Source organism: Pinus tabuliformis, chromosome 4_2 (genome assembly GCF_031772625.1).
Source record: "Pinus tabuliformis cultivar Carrire ecotype Pingquan chromosome 4_2, CPIR1, whole genome shotgun sequence".
Classification (NCBI taxonomy): domain Eukaryota; kingdom Viridiplantae; phylum Streptophyta; class Pinopsida; order Pinales; family Pinaceae; genus Pinus; species Pinus tabuliformis.
Window position 1 is genome coordinate 218,755,548 of NC_142304.1, and position 14,110 is coordinate 218,769,657.

Consider the following 14,110-nt stretch of genomic DNA (forward strand, 5'->3'; position numbering starts at 1 on the left):
AGTACATGTTTCTTGTAGTTTCTCTCTCTTGTTTTTGCAGGATCTTTGTGTAGCTGGGCCGGCAAAGGGAGCAAGGAGCTGGGAACAAGAGGCAAAAAGAGAAGACAGGATCGACAAAAGCGAAAGACATCGGTTGGTCAATCTTTTCTTCCTTCTCTGTACTTTCATAAAGGAAAAATATCAAAGCTTTACTTTCAGTTGTTGCTAAGGAACTATCACCCTTAGAGTAGGGATAGGGTCATTCCGAGTCGGATACTTTTCCCCACAACAAACTGGCGACTCCGCTGGGGAGCCTAGTATCTTGTTGGTTTATTGTGTTTCTTGCTATTCATCTCATAAACAAGGAGAGCACCAAATCGAACTGCAATTGAGTCCTTCAATTGCAAAGTAGAGGGCAGCTGCTCTGGCTCAGTTTCTGAGCAAGTTTATGATTTGAAGAGCTGATCCACAAGGACTCTTGTGCTCTTTGTGATAGCTTTTCATCCTCTTGATCATCCCTTAGCTTGTACTTGACCTATAGCTTTTTATTTCAGCAAAAACAGTGAATTTTTGAGCTTTTTATGACCCGGAAACCCTTGTAAACGCAACTCTCGTGTCTCAGTGCAGGCTGCCCAAAGGCAGTCTGCATTTCAGCGCAGGTACTCCCTTCGGGAACTGCGCTGAGAGTCAGTTTGACAGACCAGAGCCTGCGCTGAACCAGTTAGGCTATGTCTTCCTGAGGTTTCCCACTGAGTCTTGGCCCTGTTTTCACTGTTGTTTTGCTGATGATTGCTTGTCATTTGTACTTGCTGTAAACCAACTTTCCTTGACATTATTCCGCCTCAGTTGTGTGATGAAACTGTGATTGTTCTTTCAGTATTTCTTGTTTCAGTTACAGTTTCCCATTGTGAAAAGCAAACCAGTATAGCTGTGGCCTCTTAGATCCTAAATTGTAAAAGTGTCTTTGTGATCTTAAGAGCTAGTTTTATTACTGTTCATGGCTGTTTGAGTTTGTTTGTTTTTCATTTTGTGGTTTGAATCTATACATTTCCAGTGTCTAAACAAGTCGATCTTAAGGTGTCTTTTGATTTTGGACAAGCTTGTTTACTTTCGCTTGAAATTAGATTCAAAGTTATACAACAGTTTCCTTTTTGTCTTACATCAACATTAAGGATAAAGAAAAGAAATATCTGCATTGTGCATGTGCATTATTGACAGTTTGCATGTTGATTTAGGAAAAAGTGCATTTAGTGTGTGTTCTATGATCTGTGTGAAAAGTTGATGTCTTTCTTTTCCCTCAGTAGATTAAGGTTTTCAAAGTTGAAAGATTGAAAAGTTTTGCTTCTCATCTTAGATTGCATTTAGGAAGTTGTATATATACATCTCGTGGTGATCCTTAAAGGAAAACTGCTAAGCAAGATCAACATTAAAATGAATTGAATTTACATAACAACGCATTGAAACATAACGCAAACACATAGAGGTCTAAGCTAGAGACGTGTTCCGGCGTCGTTAAACGTGATATCTTAGCGTTGAGTGGTTGGGTGATTCCTCCACGGTGAAGCGATAAGTATCAATACGGATTTGTGCTCCCGCGTACCGTCGAGTATATTGGGAGACCCCTATAGGAATAAAGCCTTTATCCTTAGGAAGCCGTGTCGGCCGCCCTACTGATCGCGATGCAGTGAACACAGCATTCACGAAGATCGACCACCCGTACCGTAAAACGTATTCTGTGGTTTCGCGAAAGGTTTGGCACACCCTCTGCCTAGATCTCCAGAGCAGTTTCTTTTGGCCTTTTTCAAACTCTATAACTGAAAAAGTCCAACCGAGCATTTGTCACTTCGGGCTCGTTAATACATCGAAGGCGACTAGAGTCATCTTTAGCTTTTTCTCGACTCTTAAAACATGAAAAAGCAAAGTTGTGTCTAATAAAGCGTTGTTATAAAATTCATTTTAAATGGAACATAATCACCTCTCATTCCCGCGTTGATCTGTAAGTCGAGAACATGGAACGCCCCAACCAAGGAAGTCCACAAGATGGAAGTCCTAGTCCTTTCTCCTCTTGGGGAGAAGTTGGTGCGCCCCATATGGCCACATTGTCGCTTCCAGGACTGACAATAGGCCTGCCAGTTTGGCTGTTCCCAACCAATGTAGTTCAGGCCACCATGGTTCCTGATCAATCGAGTCAACAGTTAGATCAGTCTAGAGCTGCCCACCAGCCTTCTACTTCCAAAAGTTCTTCCTCCGATCCTTCGTCTTCGCAAGGTAGAGCCGGCAAAAGTCAGCCTCCCAAGGAGAAGAAGGAGCCTAAGGCGACTGGGGGCAAGCAAAAGACAGCTGACAAAAACCCACCCACTGCACAGACCGGGCCTAAATCGCCATGTGTCATATGTAGAGGAGACCATTTCCACAGAGATTGTCCCTGTATTCCCCGGATACTAAGGGACTGGTCCCCTCGTCTGCACAATTCGGGGGCATCAACCTCTGACAATCAGGTTGATTGCTTTCCGTCAACCAGCGAAAGTGAAGGATCAAGACAAAAAGGGGGAGTAAGATTCCCCTGTAAGTTGTGTGTAGGCAGTCATGCCATCCACCGTTGTCCCTTCTTAGACGAAGCGAAGAGAGTTTTGGAAGATCGTCCGGTTTCACCGGTAAAACTTCCTCCTGGATACAAAAAACTCGTGCCAAGTCCTTCGTTGGTTGAAAATACAGCTGGCCCGCTCAAGTGGTCAGCTGAAGCGTCAGTCACTGAAAATGAACCTACTGAATCCAGACCGGACGAAATTCCAAAGGTCGATACGGCAGGTGACCCGGTTCTACCTTCAGAAGCTTCATCTTCAAATGACACCGTCGCCGAAGAGTCATCTTCATGCGACACCCTCACTGAAGAGAATAAGGATGACACCATCCAGGTTCTTTTCATTAGCACCGACTCTGATGAGCGTCAGGGAAATGCGCCCATTCCTTTATCGCAGGAAGGAACATCATCAGGGTCATACCCGGCCGTATATTCGGTCCCACCACCAAGCAACCTGGTTGTATCCTTTGATTGGAATCAACTAGGCAGACCCCGGTTACCAGCCAGTATACCATTCAGAATCATTGTCCAGATCTATAGAATGATTATGGCTGGTACTATCATTGATGAAGGGGCGTCTGTGAGTATCCTTTCCTCTATTGCTTGGAAAGCACTGGGTTCCCCGGCGCTTTTACCTGAGTTAAGAAATCTCTCAGGTTTTGATAAAGGAACCAGTCGACCATTAGGAATCCTCCCCAATGTGCCTGTTACATTAAAAGGGAAGACCGTTAATTTGAACGTGATGGTCGTCCGAGGACCCTTGGATTATAACCTACTCCTTGGACGTGACTATATTTATTGCATGGGAGCGATAGTCTCCTCACTCTTTAGAGTAATGTGTTTTCCACACGAAGGAAGGATGGTCAAGCTCGTAGACCAACTTTCATTTCCGGGATCTCGCATCGCAAATAGTCAAATACCAATCCTAAATGGTCTGTTCACTCAAGATATGCCTCCACCCCCAGTCCTCCTTCCCGATGAGTGCGAGTGATTCGGAAAGAAAGACTGGAACCCAGGGGGCATGCACCCTGGTCTGCTTCGGGCAGAAGAAACCCTGGGTATAAGGTAGAATTTCCGCAGAAGAATATGACTAGTCCGTACCCCGTCCGTGGATGGAAGAGGGGTTGTTCTGGAATAGTATTCTTTTGTTAAAGTTATGTGTGTGGCAAAAGAGTCATTCACCTTTGTCTAAAGAAGTGGGCAATGCCCAAGTAGGAATTCCCTTATTGCGACAAGCAGTAACCATCTTTGGGGAAAAGCAAGCCTCACCCATTAAAACAAATGTTTTGAAGGATAAGTAGGGGCAGCCTCCAAAGAAAGAGATTCTATTGTTGTGACATAGGGTAACCATCTTTGAGTAACCTAATGATAGACATCGCCAAAGAAAGAGATTGATTTGCGGCAGCGAATAGAACCGTCTTTGGATAATAAGAAAGAGGCAAGCCTCCTTCAATAATACCAATGTTTTGTCTTTGAGTAGTGTTCTTCTCTTGTCACGAATAGCTGTTCGTTAAAAGTTGGGCCGACGGGAAGACAAGTACCGCGTAAGACCCCTTAAAATAACGAGAAGACTAGTATCGTTAACATTAGATTAGCAAGATGACAAGTAGCTGGGAACACCCAAAGAAGAGCAGAAGTGGGGGAGAAGAGGGGCAGCCTCGAAATTCTATCCTATACCTGGGGGCATGCAAACCTTTTGGAGTGTAAGCTAGGGGCGGTTATTTATCTAGTTTTAAGATTAACCGTTTTCCGAACTTACATAAAGGAAGGATGAGTTGGAGCATAGCTTTGGTAAGGCGCAAGCTCTATAAAAAATGGAACCTTAGAGGAGGCATTCTTATTTTATGACTGGTATTTTCGAGCAGTTTTAGCACATGGTTCATGCTCGTTAAAAAATAAACGCAAGATCTGAGCAGTTTTAACGCGGTCTTCATGCTCGTTAAAAAATAAATAAAAGCAGTGAGCAATGTTCCCTCCAGAGTTTAAGCTCATTTTTATAAAAAAAAAAAACCTATCCCGGTAAATAACCTTCTGAGATCGTAAATTCATCAGCCATAAAAGCCTTGGTCGTGTTTGTGCACCGTCACCTCCACCGTCATTTGGCCGATCATTCACTTCCATTTGTGTGTTTACCCATTTTGAGGAACATCTGCGAAGAGTGATTTCACCTAGCCATCCTTGTGACACTGCCGTGATTGGAAAATTCCAATTTGTACCTGGAATCAGTTGCTATCCCTGTTTATCACTCGTTCCTCAAAAGACGAGTCATATTTGAGCTCTTTTCTGACTCGTAAAATATGAAAAGTTTGCCGAGTTCTGGCCTTCCAGCTCGTTAAAGGGACCGGAAGAGCTATCCCTCTTTTAGACTTTAATCTTTTTGGACCTGAGGGATTATTACACAAAAAGATCGAGCGCTTATCTTGTTCGGCTCGTTAAAAGTACCGAACACCCATCCCTTCTGTATTGTTTTATACTTTTTCGGACTTAAGGGATTAGATGACGAAAAAGGAATTATGGAGTTAACTTTCTGTACCTTTTCAGACTCTCTAAAAATGAAAAGGACCGAGTTTTCCTTGTCGTTAGACTCGTTAAAATGATTAAATAGCGACAAACTTGTCTTTAGACGAGAACGAGTTTCCCTATCGCTAAGCTCGTTAAATCATAGCGATGGGCTTGCCCGAAGGGCAGGTTATAGAACAAGCATATGTTATCCTCCTCAAGCTTGACAAAAATAAAGAGGTACTGGTCAGCAATGACTGGGGAAAAATTGGGAGAACATCAAAGCTTAATGGTAGCAAGTCGCTCTTGAACATGACACTTTTCTTCCGTACCACATCGGGTTGGGTTGTTTCATTCACCGGTCTCATCACCATGGTCTTCACCAAACCATCCACATTTTGGGGTAATGCTACCGATCCATCGCATCAGTGTCGTTATATGTTCAAGAGAGGTCATTCTGAAAGTGTCAACCGTGTCCCATCCACTGCCATACATTATCCTTCATCCATTCATGATCGCCACCCTGAATCATATGTCACAGTTTGTTTTCACCTCCACTAAAATCATTAGCTCCGTTCCGTGTCATTGATGTGGGATTCATTAAGGCCCTCCTTTGACGGATCGCTTCTTGTCGACTTCAGCTCATTATCCAAGAAGTTGATCTAGGAACAACCCCATCAGTACTTTGAAGCTTGCATGCCTCAATGGCAAGTTTCTCACTTCCGGCGACAGGTATACATCAATGACCTTCGACCAGAAGATTTTGCGTGGCGTTCGACGCCAAGTCCTTTATTCACGCCACGTGAATTGTACTGCAGTACCTTGAGGGTCATTATCATTATCGGTGATTCCTCTCGCGCTTGTTAACGGTTTTTCATCATTGACCGGTAATCAAGCGATGTCTTTCCATGTTCGACTTCAGCGAAATTCTCACATGGATCGACTTGTACTTAGAGTGAAGATCGAACGAGTTTGAAGACCCCGGATCTAGTTTCATCCATCCGGGCTGCGATACATATTCAGGAAATATAAAAGCATTTGTCATGTACATCATTGCAGCAGATGATCATCCTATTCAAAGGATGATAATTTCAGCAGAAAATTATCAGTCTACCATCAGACGATCGTCTGTTCTATGTACCAAAATGTATTTATAAAGCTGAGCATGGGAATGCCCGCCTCAGCTAGATCATGAAAACATAATGAAAAATAATATATTGTATTGTATTGTATTACAGGGCACCTCTCAGCACTTGAATGAACTTCAGACCCTCTGGATAAAGCATTTCACCCGATAAACGACCTCATACTTTAGGGGGCAACTGTTATAGACATTTTTGTGCCTCGCAGCATGGAGCATGAAATGTCAATAATTACAGGGATCCTCAGTCCCTAAACATGTTGTTCTTACCCCTAGAGGAACAAGGTCAGCAAACCACAACACTTCCTATCAGTTCTCCACCTGAAAACACTCAAAAACAGGCTTTTTTTGGATCATGTCAGCTGCTCCACTGAGCATCTGCGCTGAATGTCAACTGCTCCTCCTTGTACCTGCGCTGAAAGTCAAAACCAATGAAGGCTACCTGCGCTGGGCGATATTGGCCAAGTGGCACAGTCATTCTGCAAGGTGTCAACTGCCCAGGAAGCTTCCAAACTGACACTTGGTTCAAGGAATTCGCCCTATGATGAGTAAGAGGTACTTGATCTCCATGTGGAAGCAAGGATCTCCAAGTGGACTCAAGAACTGAAGTTTAACTGAAGAGGGAGAGGACACAAGGCAGCTTTAGGTCAGTCTCAAGCTGACTCATCCTTTCTCCAAATCTCCTATATATAGAGCTCTTCTATGAGGTCTATGGAGGCTGGAATTTTGTGCAAAGCAAGGAAGTGTTGTTGGTCTACAGTTAGAGCTATTGGGTGATTGTTTTTATAGAGGGGAAGAGGAGATTTCTTGCTGCTGGGGAGGTGCTGCTGGATTGGAGCCATTTATGGTTGTAACCTTCTCAGAACCTTTTTCTTCTATCAATAAAGCTTTGATGTTCTCCTATATACTTGTATTGCAATGATGTATTGTTTTTATCTGTATATTTGATTCATTCTAATCCATGCATCAGTTATGAGTACATGTTTCTTGTAGTTTCTCTCTCTTGTTTTTGCAGGATCTTTGTGTAGCTGGGCCGGCAAAGGGAGCAAGGAGCTGGGAACAAGAGGCAAAAAGAGAAGACAGGATCGACAAAAGCGAAAGACATCGGTTGGTCAATCTTTTCTTCCTTCTTTGTACTTTCATAAAGGAAAAATATCAAAGCTTTACTTTCAGTTGTTGCTAAGGAACTATCACCCTTAGAGTAGGGATAGGGTCATTCCGAGTCGGATACTTTTCCCCACAACAGATACTTCATTAATATATTCTTAAATCTATTGATGCATCCCTGATGATGGACTCACTTGGTAGTCTGAAACGTTGGATTTATAAAACTATATAACAGGTCATTGCTTCACTACTAAAACTTAGCCTCATTCGACCTTCCTAAACTGCGCATTGTGTAGTCCCAATCCTCAAGTTGAAACCTTTCCTCTTGACATTGTGCAATGCATAGTTCCTACCTCCTGGGGCTCTGCACTGCGCAGTTTTAGTGCTCAAGCCTGAGCCTTAGCCTCCAAAATTACACAATTCATCCCTCTAGCCTGGCACCAACCGTGCAATTTCTAAGCCTAAGATTAAACCTTGAGCTCTTGAAATGTGCAATCACTAAGCCTACTTTTACTCCCAAAACTGTGTAGTTGGCTAAAAGAGTACAAAATCCCTTCATCCTAGCTCACCGAATCCAAAAATTGCATAATTTATCTCTCCTTCCCAGTCAGTACTACACATATCATAGTCTCAAGGCTCAAGCCTCAACCCTGAGATCTTAAATTGCGCAATTGCACAATCACCTGGGCTCCTCTGTCCTCTAGAACTATGTAATAGGCTGATCCAGTGCCCATCCCCTCAGCTTTCCACACTGAGCTCCCATATTGCACAATTTTCTTCCTCAATCCACCCTGAACTGCGCATTGCGCAGTCTCAAGGCTCAAGCTTCACCCATGACTACCTCAGCCACACAATTGCACAGTTGTTGAGCCTCTTACCCAGCCTATCACCTGGTTCCATCTCATTCAGTGAATCAATATCCACCATCATAGACTAGGGGTTTATTGGACTGATGTCATCTTATCATGAGTGGATTACATATGCAAGTACTCTATCATGCTACGAAAATATGATGAAGAAGGAGATGGAGAAGGAGGACATGCTAGAAGACACATATGGAGTTGAAGAGATAAGATGATCATCAGGCGAGAAGATGAAGGAACACCGAACTATAACAAAAGATGAAAGATCAATATCACATGGAAGATTCCTCATCTTCAATTCACAAGAAGAAGAACATAAGAAGAACATGCACCATATTTTCAAGAAGACGCAAACAAAGAAGCAACAATGAATGGCTTGACATTTCCATGTCATTAGTTTCATGTCATGTCATGTCATGTCACGAGTCATTGTGTGCTACATCATTTCGTGGAATATGTAATTCAATATTGGAGAAATGTATTGTAAAGTGGAAGTCCAAAGGACATGTACAGAATATGAAGATTCATGTAAAGTTGAAAAGTCATGGGAAGCCAAAAAGTCATGTGGATGGTCAAAGAGTCATAAGGAAGGTGAAGCATCACCTCCCCAATTGTTATATATACACCCTCATTGTATCAACAAGGGACTTTTCACCTTGGCTCCTCCCGCAAGGCATTGGAGAGACCAACTAGTTCTTTTGAGGAGAAAGGAGTGGCTCCAATGTTCCACTATTGGAGCTAGTGGTGTCCATTATATACATGTGTCTTGGAAATTTTACTTAATATTAGAAGCATTATGGCTAGCACGTTCTTCATGCATGGGTTATGAATATTTGAAAGACTATTTTGTGAATGTTTGTAATTTATGTTTGCTTTCATATGTGCTAACGTAGTTGAAATATTTCGTTTATTTTGGTACTTATCATATTGAGAATGTGTTGTAATGGTTATTTTCATTATCACATCCTTGTGGACTATTCCGTTGGATATTAGATGAATATTTCTTGTTGTATTGGTTGCAATGCTTGTCACATATTTGTGGACTATTCCGCTGGATGTTAAAAGTATTCTTCTTATTTATGTGTGTCTCTACTAGAATGGTAATATTACCTCTCCCTTAGAGGCCCACTTCTCTTCCCCCTCTACAGTAAAAGAACTTTGACACACATACGATCGAACACTCACTAGGCACACCCATTTTATTTTTGAAGGAACATTTGAACTCCTCTCTCTTTCTGATAGTTAGAGTCAATGAAAAAATATACGAATACATGGAAATAAAGCCAATACTCTGGATGGGGCTTCTATTCCAAACGATGTGAGGTATAATTGAGAATTCACATCGGGGAGACCCCTTTGTTGAAGGATTTCCAACATTGTCAACAAGAACCCAATCGCATGGATTCCCTTGCTGTGGGAGCGAATGGAGGGTCCCAATTGCATGCATGCCCATTTCATGGAAGTGATTGAGGCTCTAGGGTAATGAAATGTCAAGTTACCTCAAGGGTTGGTCACTTGGAAGGGTTGGTTTGCTCCTGAAGGTTCTGTAACATGTGTATAAGGTCAGACTGGTTGTGTTTTTTTGGTTCCACTTCCTTAATTGTACATGGTGAGTTGAATCAAATCATAGTAGCCTCTCATCACATGTTTACCCCAACGGACTAGCTAACTTGGGTAAATGTGGGAGGAAGGTGTTACAAAGTGGTATTAGAGCATGGTTCACCCCTTGGACTGGATGGCTAGGGTGTTGGTCATGCATTCATGTCGGTTGCATATGTTTTATCTATGTTTGTGGACACATGGTGGTGCTCATGGTTGTAGTGATGTCACCATGTGAAAGTTGATAATGTTGATGTTGGATGTGTTTATCATGAGTATAGGTCAATTATGCACTAGTTATGCCTGTCAGTGTTTGTATGTATTGTGTATGCAAGCATGTTGTACATATGTTCATTATGCATACATTAACATGGAAATAGTTGTCATGCATGAGATCATGGTATGTGGTTGGTATGATTAGGCATTTTTAATTGGATAGTGGTTAAACTGATGTTAGATGTTGATGTGATTATGATTACACATGTATCATGCTAATCTAGTTGATCTTGCAGATAAGATATCCTCCCCTAAACCATACTGAGGTATGTTGATTATGTTATGTTTTAGTTTTAGCCGACATGGTGTACTTGCAGGAAAGAGATCAAAGATGGATAGCAATATGGTAGAATACAGTTCATGAGACTCTCCTTATGAATCATATGAGCAATGTGGTGTTGGGAATTCTTATGACTTAGCAGAAACATTGAGAATCTTGAAGGAAGAAATAAGGGTTGCAAGACAAATAATGACAGAATCATTCAGACACAAGAGAAACAAGAAGAGGTTAATGCAGTAATCCTTCAGAGTTTGTTAGAATTGCAGAAACAGGGACCACTTCAGATCACCCATGGGCAGGAAGATAAGACTAATGGGGCATATGGCAGTAGATCTCATGGTGGGCACAGGTCGGATATAGATGACACGATCAGAGATGGTGGGCTCTTGGATACTCCGGATAGGTGATGTGATGGACACAAGGTCTATTCTAGTTCTGGTTCTCACAGAAACTATGATCGTCATCGTCATCATCCTTACAGGAGTGACAGGGGATATTTTCTAGACGAGTTCAAGAAAGAAAAGTTGTCTACCTTTGGTGGAGACTTGAATCATTCAGAGGATGCAGAGGCATGGCTACTTGGGATGAATAAATTCTTTGAGTTGCATGAGTACACAAAGAATATGAAGGTCAGAATAGTTATCTTCAGCCTCAAAGGGAAAGAAGACATATGATGGGAATATGTAAAATGGGTCAAAGAAACTAGGACAAAAGACTTGAGTTGTCATGAATTTAAGAGACTTTTCAGAAAGAAATACTTGTCAGAAAGGTACTATGATATCAAAGCCAAGGAATTCTATGAACTTAAAGTTGGATCAATGACAAGCGAGAAATATATGACCAAGTTCTTGGAGTTGTTGAGGTGTGTAGCATATCTTAAGGATGAGAAGGCCAAAGTTCAAATATTTGTCATTGGATTTCCATTAGTTTAGAGATTGGATTGAGTGTGATGAGCCTTGGTCACTTGAGGAATTTATTGTGAATTGAAACACTATTACGAGCAATCAAAGTGTCAGAATGAATCTGAGCAAGGATGGAAAGTGAAAGATAAAGGTAAAGGTAAATGGCAAATGAAAAGAACAAGGCATCAAAATCCATAAGAGAAAGAGAAAGGTGCATACAAGAAGTTTAACGTAGCTAGACAGGGACATGGGTTACAACAGTAGAGTAGAGGTGATGATATAGGACGGTTGGAGTGTTGGACATGTGGTAAGGAACATATTGAGATAGATTGTCTACAAAATTAGGGTAGTAGGCCTCATATCTATAGTGCACAGGAGGCACAAACTGTTGGGGATATTGCGCAAAGCATTCCTCGTATCTATGTCGCGTTGGATAACAGGCAGGAAGATCACCAAGAATCTATTATCGAGATGGATGGTAAAATTTTTGATCAAGTTGTTTCTATTTTGATTGACCCTAGATCTAATTATAGTTATGTTAACCCTGACTTGGTGGATAAGTGTGGTTTGAATAAAGAAGTGCATGCAAAATATTGGTTAGTGCAGTTGGCTACAGGTACAAAGAAGAGAGTTCATCATTGGGTAAGAGCTTGTGCTTTTGATTTGAATGGTATGCCTACATCAACACATTTGAATGTATTATCCACAGGATCATACAGTATGTTGTTGGGTATGGACTGGTTGTATCTTCATAGGTCCAAAGTGGATTGTTATGACAAATCCATTGAGTGCTTGGATGACAATGGAGAACAAAGAGTCTTACAGGTTAAGAAGAAGGCAACATCATTCATAATGGTTACAACTATGTAGGAAAAGCGTAGTCATAGGAAAGGGTGTGTGTTATTTGTAGTGCACATTTCTAGCAATAAAGGTAAGGAGGATGAGGATGCAGAGGTATTAAGCAGGTACCCGATATTGAAGCAGTATCAAGATGTGTTTCCAATAGATATTTTAGAGTTTTCACCTCACATAAAAGTGGAATTTTCAATTGATTTGGTATCAGGGGAAGCACCAGCATGAAAAGTGTCGTACCAGATGAGCACACCAGAGCTAGTAGAGCTAAAGTTACAGTTGAAGGATAGGCTTGACAAGGGATACTTTAGGCCAAGTGTGTCACCTTGGGGCACGCCAATATTGTTTTTGAAGAAGAATGATGGACTCTTAGGTTATGCATCAATTATAGGTAGTTGAACAAGGTAACCATCAAGAAAAAATATATGTTTCCAAGGATTGATGACTTGTTTGATCGGTTGAAGGGAGCATTAGTGTTCTTGAAGATTGATTTGAGATCCGGATATCATCGGGTACACATTAAATAAGAGAACATCTACAAGACAACTTTTTGGAACAGGTATGGACATTATGAGTTTTTTGTAGTTCCATTTGGTTTGACTAATGCTCCAACTACCTTTATGTGATTGATGAATAGTGTGTTGCGTCCTTATCTAGAAAAGTTTGTTATTGTATTCATTAATGACATCTTGATATATTTTAAGAATGAGGAGGAGCATGCCAAACATTTAGGAGCATTGTTGAGACTACTAAGAGAGCATCAGTTGTATGCCAAGGCTAGCAAATGCATTTTCTTTTAGACATAGGTGCACTACTTGGGGCATGTGGTTTCCAAGGAAGGCGTAGCAGTGGAACCAGAGAAGATAAGGGTTATCATGGAGTGGGCAGATCCTAAAAATTTGGATGAGGTAAGATCATTCATTGGGTTTGCAGGTTACTATAGGATATTCATCAAGAACTTCTCTCACATTGCATATCCTATCACATCATTACAAAGGAAAGGCAAGAAATTTGAATGGACATAGGAATGTGCAGCAAATTTTGAGAATTTGAAGCAGTTATTGACAAATGCTCCAACGTTAAAGATTGTAGATCCAGACAAAGAGTTTGTGGTATGTACGGATGCTTGAAAGAGAGGACTTGGTGGAGTCCTTATGTAGGAAGGAAGGGTAGTGTCCTATGAGTCACGTAAACTAAATGAACATGAGTAGAATTATCTAACACATGATCTTGAGTTGGAAGCAATCATTCATGCATTGAAGATGTTGCGGCACTATCTTCTTGGTAGGAGTTTTTTATTGATGAGTGATCACAGTGGGTTGAGATACTTGTTTGATCAGCTAAATTTGAATGCTAGGCAAGCTAGATGGATTTCCATAATCAGTGAGTTCGACTATGAGATCAGTTACATCAAGGGTAAAGAGAATAGGGTCAAATGCTCTTACAAAAAATATACAGGTGAATCATATAGCAACTATGAGTTCATATGGGACAAACCTACACGATCAAATATTACAGGCAGGTCAATAGGATGACATGTACATGGAGCTTATGCACAAATTACAACAGGGTATAGGTGATCAGGATGTGGACTATCCTCTCACAACAAATGGCTTGATCATAGTTAGGGAGAGGATATATGTGTCAGACAATAGTGAGTTGAAAAAGGCTATCTTGAGAGAGTTTCATGTGAAACTATATTTAGATCACACATGATATCAAAAGACATTGAAATTAGCGAAGAATTTTTATTATTGGTCGAACCTAAAAAAGTACGTGGCAGAGTTTGTGGCTAGATGCTTGGACTGTCAGCAGGTGAAGGCATAATGTAGGCATCCATGTGGACTACTATTGTTGATTATGATTTGAAAGTGGAAGTGGGAGGTCATTTCCATGGATTTCATTATAGGTTTGCCAAGGACATCTAGACAACATGATTCCATCATGGTTGTGGTGGACATGTTGACAAAGGTAACACACTTCATTACAGTGAAGTCTATGTATTCAGCTAGTTATGTGGCACAGGTATTC